This window comes from Echinops telfairi, unplaced genomic scaffold (genome assembly GCF_000313985.2).
Source record: "Echinops telfairi isolate 266 unplaced genomic scaffold, ASM31398v2 ScPeMD7_3533;HRSCAF=4204_0, whole genome shotgun sequence".
NCBI lineage: Eukaryota > Metazoa > Chordata > Mammalia > Afrosoricida > Tenrecidae > Echinops > Echinops telfairi.
Genome location: NW_022107431.1, coordinates 33,133,460 through 33,141,697, shown reverse-complemented (window position 1 = coordinate 33,141,697; position 8,238 = coordinate 33,133,460). Strand labels below are relative to the sequence as shown.

The window sequence follows — 8,238 nt, the reverse complement described above, 5'->3', positions numbered from 1 at the left end:
GTATCTGTTCACCTACAATTCTGTCATTCATTCCCCTCGGACTATACAGTCATCATTGCTATCGGTTCCCCCTTCTCCCCCTTTCCCCTCCCCACTCTCTTCCCATACCCTCGGGGAATCATTACTTCCATTACTATTTTTGAAGGGTTTATCTATCTTGGATTTCATGTTTCGAATGACCTTAATTATAAAAATAAACACACACAGATCTCTCAAGATTAATGAGGTAAAACTAAGGTCATAATAGTAGGGGGAGGACATGTTAACGAACTAGAGGATAGTTATGTGTTTCATCAGTGCTCTACTGCACTCTGGATATATCATCCCTTCCATGTGACTCTACTGTGAGGGACTCTTCAGTTATCTTGCAGGTGGGTTTTGGGTCTCCACTTTGTCTACCCTCCTTCATGTCAATTTTATTGCTTGTTTTTGAATCTCTGATACCTATTCCTGTCAATACCTCATGATCACACAGGCTGGTGTGCTTCTTCCATGTGGGTTTTGTTGCTTCCCTGCTAGATGGCCACTTGTTTAACTTCAAGCCTTTAAGACTTTAGATGCTATATCTTTTAGTAGCTGAGTACCATACTCTTTCTGCACCACATTTGCTTATGTACCCATTTTGTCTTCAGCAATTGTGTCAGGAAGGTGAGTATCATATAATGCCACATTATTCACACAAACTATTCTTGTACTGGTGTAAGATTTAAGTAGAGCCCCATAGTCCATCTGCTTCCTCATTGTATACACACACACAGACAAATACACCTATCTTTATCTATTTATATATCTATATTTATACCTACATATATAATTTTTACTTTCTTATTCTTTCCTCCTTTTCTTTTTTCTTTCCTCCTGCCCCACTATCATGTTTACCCATCATTCACCTCTCAGTAATTCCTCTTGGATACTTTTCAATTGATCAAACACGAGCAGGAATGCTATACCCCCTCACCATCAATTTTAGACCCCTTTTTATTACCCTGTCCCTGTTGTCATTTGCTCATTGCTCCCCTCCTTCTGCATACTCCCCTCCCATGCTTCCCCCCTCCCCACCAAACCATGTATGCTGTTGCTGTCTTCATGGATTTTCTTACCCTGAGCATCTTATATAGACACCAAGAGAAAGAGAGAGAGAGAGAGAGAGAGAGAGAGAGAGAGACCCTACAAATAGTCTAACTGCTGTCCTGACCCAGAGTAGAGGAGTGGCTTCTGTTAAATAGCTAGCAGGCCCTGAGAGAATCCACGAATTCAATCCCTTTCTCTTTCACGACCTGCTTACCTAACAGCACTTACACCCGTTCAGTCCTCAGCATTTGTGACCGAGGGACACGCCTTGTACAAGACCCCGTTGCTCTTCCTGAAGTCAAGGATGGAGTGGTCTAGTGCCTCTCCCCCCACCCTGTTACACCTTTAGACTTTAGTGTGGGCCCCTTGTGAATATCTCCCCACCAGTTCAGATGAGGTGCCAAGCGCTGCCCCCTCTCACACTCCCAGTCAGAAGTCTACAATCGGGATTCCTCAGGGACTTCATGGCTTTGCTCCCATCCCTGGTCTGTTGCACTCCCCTCCTGGTTTGTCCCCCTGTGGGCGGGTCAGACTGGCTGCTCTCCCTGACCTGTAACTCCAGTGTTGTCCTCTGTAGTGCTGTCGTCTAGGGACTGGGCGTACGACTGTAAATCTTTTTGTTCGTTTGTTTGTTTGTTTGTTTTAAAAATACTGAGTTTTATTTCACATGTATATTTTTGTCTCCCCACCATTTCCATTTGTCTGACCACTGTTACTCCTCTGTCCTAGCATAACATTCCAGACAGACTTAGAACCAAGCAAAGCGTGGGGTTCCATCTTTACAAACGCAACAGGCGTTTTAGACAACACATTCTTGGCAAAGGAACCTGGACACCATTTATCAGACCCGGTAGGGAAAGTTCTCACTCTGCAATATAAAAAAGGGCAGCCAAGTAGCAACTGTTACAGAAATGATATAAGATGGAAAATTTTAACAAACTGTTCAAACTATTTTCTTAAAGAGACTTCCTCCACTGCCAGAGATCTTGAACAGCCTCCTGGTCGGTCATCCGGAAGCCGTTCTTCACGTCATTGATGAATTTGGCTTCCACTTTTGGAAGAGAACCACCCTTTTCTAGACTTGCTTGCATTTTTGCTTTAATGTCTTCTACAGAACTAGGACCTTTCGGTGTTTGGGGAGTTTTTCCTATTTTTTAAAGGATTCTTGACCTTTGGATCTTGATGTTGATGGTTTTGAGTCTTTTCTATTCTGGTTTGATTTTTGTGCATTTTTGCCTGCAGTATCCCATATAGATTTCTTCACTGGAGCTTTTCTTCAGTTTCATCATCATCAAAATCATCATCTCCATCGTCTTCATCTTCTTCTTCATCAGCAGCAAGTTTTACCTTTTTCTGTGGAACCTTGCTACCGCTTATGGGGGCAGACTGCTTTCCCAAGACACTTAAAAGTTTCACATCCTCCTCCTCATCATCATCTGACTCTGCATCTTCTTTCATAGTACTAAATGCTGTCCACTAACATGCACAGGCCCTGAGCCACACGTCAACCGCAAGACCACTGGTTGTGTTAGTCCAAAGCCCCCAAGGGGGGCCGTTGGCTGCACAGACGTGTTCAAGGTCGCCAATGTCACTGCCTGCGTAGTTCATTGCATCTGCTTCAACAATGTGCAGTTCATCCTTTGCACCAGCACCTAAACGGACCATTCTTAACGATAACTGGTGCTCATTTCCATCATTGTCCACCTTAAAGTGATCACCTTTTTCCGCCTTTAGTGCACAACCGTAAGATAGTTTTGGGGCTTCAGGGGGCTCATGTCCATATCCATCGAATCTCCCATGGGGTGGTGACACGCACTTCGGCGAGAGAAATGGAAAACAGAGGTAAACCACTGCCGTTGCTATACACAGCAGCGCAGGACAGAATCACACCAGGGCATCTGGCTGTACATTTGAAAAAAAAGATTTGTTTGTTCTTTAGGCAAAATGAAATTGAATCAGAGTTGTAATTCATTCATTCAGGAAGCATGTGTTGAGCATTGTATGTGTTCCAGTAACTGTTAGATGATAGGTTTATTAACTCAGATGAAATAGACATGCTTCTTTTCTAAGCTGCTCTCCGATGAGGGAGGATCATAAGGAAGATTTAGGGCAATTCAATATGAATTATACTAATTCAGTTGAACCTAAAAATCACTTTGAGTTGTAAGGGACACATTTGAAAACCTTCAGCATTGAATCACTCAAGCTGTTCTCCAAGTTTTGGGGTGAGCATGCTGATTATCCATGGTGCCCCCTGAGTCAGCATCTTCATTAATATCCTTGGCTGCAAGTCACAGAAACAATTAAAAAAAATAAGCATTTTATTAGGGGCTCATACAACTCATAACAATCTGTTCAAATGTCATCTGTGTCCAGCACTTTAGTACATATGTTGACTTCATTCTTACGACACCCACTTTCCACTTGAGCCCCTGGTTTCAGCTCATTTTTCCCTCTCCCTCCCTGCTCCCCCGGAACCCCCGATAATTTATAATTTATTATTATTTTATCATATCTTACCCCATCCCACATCTCCCTCACCCACTTCTCCGCTGTCCGTCCCCCAGGGAGGAGGCCACATGTAGGCCTTGTCCTCTGTTCCCCCTTTCTCCCTCTCCTTCCCTCTACCCTCCCGCCATCGCCACTCTCTCCACTGGTCCAGGGGGGTTCATCGGTCCTGGGTTCACTGTATTTCCAGTTCCTGTCTGTGCCAGTGCACCTCCTCCGGTCCAGCCGGATATGTAAGGTAGAATTGGGATCATGGTAGTGGGGTGGAGGAAGCATTTAAGAACTAGAGGAAAATTGCATATTTCATCGTTACTACACTGCATTCTGATTTGCTCCTCACCTCCCCGCAACCCTTCTGCAAGGGGATGTCCAATTTCCCCCGGATGGGCCCTGGGTCACCACTCTGCACTCCCCCTCATTCACAATGTTATGATTTTTTTTTTGTCTTTGATGCCTGATACCTGATCCTTTCGCCACCGCCTTGTCATCTTACAGGCTGGTGTGCTTCTTCCATGTGGGCTTTGTTGTTTCTCAGTTAGATGCCCCCTTGTTTATCTTCCAGCATGTGGGACCCCAGATTCACAGAAACAATTTAAGGATCAAAAGGAAGTTCTTGGTCATGTGTAGAGTGTTGCTGGTTGGAGGCTCCTGAGGCCGATGCTGAGATGCCACTTGGCATGTAGGAAATTGATTGGGTAGCCTCACTGCTATAAATGCCAAAGCCACAGGAAGGTAGGGGAAACCATGGTCTCTTGGTCATCATTGTCTTCCGAGTTCTTGGTCTATAGATGTGCTCGCCTAGATGGCCATGATCTTACCAGCCAGTCCGCGCACAGCGTGGGCCGAGGCAAGGTGGGGTAGAGACCCGGCCGGAGGCTCGAGGACCGGGCAGGAGGCTGGAGGACTGACTGTAAAGCTTTATGGGAGAAGAAAACCTCATCTTTCTTCGACCAAGTGGCTGGTGCTTTCAAACTTCTGACCTTTTGATTAGCAGCCAAACTCTTTGATTAGCAGATCTCCACCTTCACGAAGCATGGCTTTCTGTTCCCATGCTTAGACTCGGCCTACCAGGTCTTTGCCTCGGGAGACCTGGAGAGAGACGCCTGGCCCAGTCACTGTTTTGTGACTGAAGGCTGAGCTCTTCTCCAAGAACTTCAGGCTCTGTAACGAGCAAGTGGAGAAGCTGACTGTGTTGGGAAACAAAACAGAGCATCCTGTAAGCCTTTTCCCAGATGGAGAAAATTGTGCAGATCACTTGGTCCAAACCTTTTGCTCAGTGGGCCCGGATCATGCCCTTTACCCCCTCAGACCCTGAGCTCTTTAAGGAATGGGCAGGGACTGTGAAGACCATAGGTGATCGGATTCTGAGATCTGAACTCAGAGCACAATTAGAAGCCCTCAAGACCCCCTGGGACTGGAATCCCATCACTGAGCAAATTGGAATGTCCAGTTTCATGGGGTTAAGCTCTAAGCAAGTTGAGTGCATGATCCTCACGAAACACATCCTTCTGCTGCCAACATGTGTGGCCTGACCATCAAGCATCTAGATTACGTGGCCCTCTCTATCCATGACGCAGCACCACCAGTGCAGCTCTCGGTCACCTGTGTTTCCTGCTTGCACCCACCTAGTTGAACATATCCTCTCATAGAAACTACTGAACGACTTCCTGGCATGACTGCTCTCGCAAGGTGGCCTCTTTTTACAACTAGTCCCGCTGGGAGAGAGCATCCCATGAAAAGAAAGAGGGGGTCCGGGAGACCAGGACAAACTCATGTTTGCATTGAAAGGAGCATAACGGATTTTGATTGTGTGCTCTCTGCCCCTCCCTAGAAGCAGGAATGCTGCTTGTGACGTTCTGCGCTTCTCCATGTTGCTGGACTCGGTACAAAGTCCGCCCCCAAGATCAAGTTGTTTGAAAGTCACTAAGCATGATTGTGGGTGTTGGCTGAGTTATTAACAGTTGATATCATGACGCTAAAAAAAAAAATTCCTGGAAAAGTAATGGTGTTTTGCAAGGAACCTTTTGAAGCCCATTAGTTTAAAGAATATTAACTGCTTGTACATTATCTGCCTGTCTATCCAACTTAGGCTAGTTTTAAAATTTGGAGAATTTAATATTTTGTGTGGCAAAATCTATCAACCTTTCTCATGATTTCTTCCATTGTTTTTAAACTCGAAAAGCCCTTTGCTTCCAGAAATTAGAAAAATAAAGCATTTCTTCTAAGTTTGTGTTTGGTTTGAATTTTTCTGCATGAGTCTTTGGTCAAATCTAAAATTCATGTGGAAGGAGGTTCAGATTTTTCATCTGCCTGTGCCACAGAGATGGGCACACACCTGGATCCTGTCACCAACAGAGAGCCAAAAACCCCAGCCCTAAAATGGAGGATGCAAAGTGGGGGGGGAATCAATTAATCAATATTCTGGTTGGCAATTAGGAAACACTTGTGTAACCAGATGCTTGACCCAGGAATTTTAAGTCTGGAGGGATTATATTTTTTTCTTGTCTTAGTCAAACATAAAAAAAATGTACTTTCCCGGTAGTACAAAGAAACCATATCTGGTTCTTTTAGTGTAGAAAGACTGATTTATCTGAGGCATGTGTGTGCCCATGTGTGGGTGTGCATCTGTCTAGCTAGATAAAATGCACACTCATAGACACACACATATATGTAGATGTGTGTATTGAACTGTGGTGTTGGCGAAAAACGCCGAATGTGCCATGGACGACAGAGGGATGAACAAATGCATCTTGCAGGAATTGCAGCCAGGGTGCTCCTTAGAAACTGGAATGATTTATTTTGCACATATTAAAAGATGGGACCAATTCCTGGAGAAGGACATCATGCCTGATAAGATGGGGAGGGTCAGCAAAATAGAGGAGGACTCTCAACACACCTGCTGCTCCTCCAAACCCAAATGCACTGCCACTGAGTTGCTGTCCATTCATAGTGACCCTAAGTGACAGCGTTGAATGGTCCCTTTGGGTACAATTCTGAGACTGTAACTCTTTACAGGAGCAGACAGTGTCCTGTTTCTCCCACGGATGACCACCTGCTATTGCCAGCATGGCCCAGGACTGGGCCTGTTCTGTTATATGTAGGGCCACTATGATTCAAAGCCAATTTAACTGCACCTAACAACATATACGCCTTTATGTGTGTGTGTGTGTGTGTACATATGTATATTTGCGCATGTGCACACACACACAATTCTCATTTGGAAACCCCTTACCCCCTGAGCCTTGTGAAAAACTAAAAAGATTCTTCAGGTGAGTGAGGAGCGTATAGTTTTGACTCAGGTGCCTAATACCCAACAAACAAGGTAAGTTTACCGGGTCCTCCATGCCGGACAGTGAGTGTATATTTGAATGAGGCTTTGAGTCTGCTGGGAGGTTGGGGGAGAGACAGATGCCAGCCTCGTCTAGAAGCAGAATCTCTGGTGTGGTAAAAGCAATGCAAGATTGTCCACTCTGGGTTAGTAAGTAAGCACAAGTAAGCTCATACCTACCTTGCTTAGTGGGTGACTGGACACTGGTTGTGATACAAAGGACCTGCTGGGTTCACTGCCTGCTGCTTCTCAGGTGACAGCCTCAGGAAGGGACCCTGATTGAGATTGAAGCATATATGTGAATGAGTCCCCAGCCAATGCTTGATTTGAATAGATATATGGGAGTTGGGGACAGAATTGAGCAGATGCTGGACCATATGATAAACACAGAGGATCATGGTGCGGTATAAAAACCAGGCATATTTATGGCACAGCTGGCCGTGCATAATCTTCTACTAATTTGTAAGGCAGGAGCATCTGCTCACTAGCAGCTGCTCTTTCCACTTTTCTAACAACCTTATCCTTGAGTCTCTTGTTTAATCGAGCAGCCCCAGGATGCTGCCGGAGAGAAGAGAGGGCCACCACCAGGGAAATGAGGGGGCTGGTACCTTGCTCCTCAGAGGAACAGAGAAAAGAAAGATCTTTAGGAAAAATGTCGGGCTCATCCTGGCTACGACTTCTTCATTTTGAACTCAATTTACCGTATATACTCGTGAATAAGCTGAGTTTTCCAGCACATTTTTAATGCAGCTTTTGTGGTAACATTAGGTGCCTCGGCTGATAGCCGTGTCGGCTTATACTTGAGTATATAGGGTAAACATATCCTAGGCTACTGTCACTGAGCCAGATCTTTCTCAAAAAGCATTTTTTTCTTGCCCCTTTGTCTTTGATAGGTTTTTTCACTCTAAATGTCAGCCTTTGATCAATTTCATGCCACATTAAAGCCTACAGTGGTTTCAGTCAGCGTTAGCACTGGCTTTTGTTTGTTTAATTAGAATCAACTAGTATTTACTAGTGATAACAGGCAAAATCGAGACGTGTGATGCCCTGCTAGCCCGATTCTCCTCAAACTCCTTTAGTGGTCCAAGGGCCTGATTAAGGACCCGAGTACTAGTTGATGGTTCACTTCCTCACAGCCTTGAAAACCCAATGGAGCAGTTCTGCTCTGTGTCCATCGGGCGCCATAAGTCAGGACCATCTGAAGGGCAGCCAAGAACAGCAGTACTTTCCTTTCTACTTCCTGCCAGGGTAGGAGCGTCATGTGGCGGCCTGCCCTTTGTTACCCACCAGAGGAAGCTGCGTTTGGCACTTCCTCTCTGTTTAACCCCATT

General features: G+C 45.2%; 1 pseudogene; it reads right to left on the bottom strand.

Annotated features, from left to right (window-relative positions):
* Positions 1 to 2,019: 2,019 nt before the first annotated feature.
* On the bottom strand, positions 2,020 to 2,870 carry LOC101652498 (annotated as a pseudogene).
* Positions 2,871 to 8,238: the final 5,368 nt, after the last annotated feature.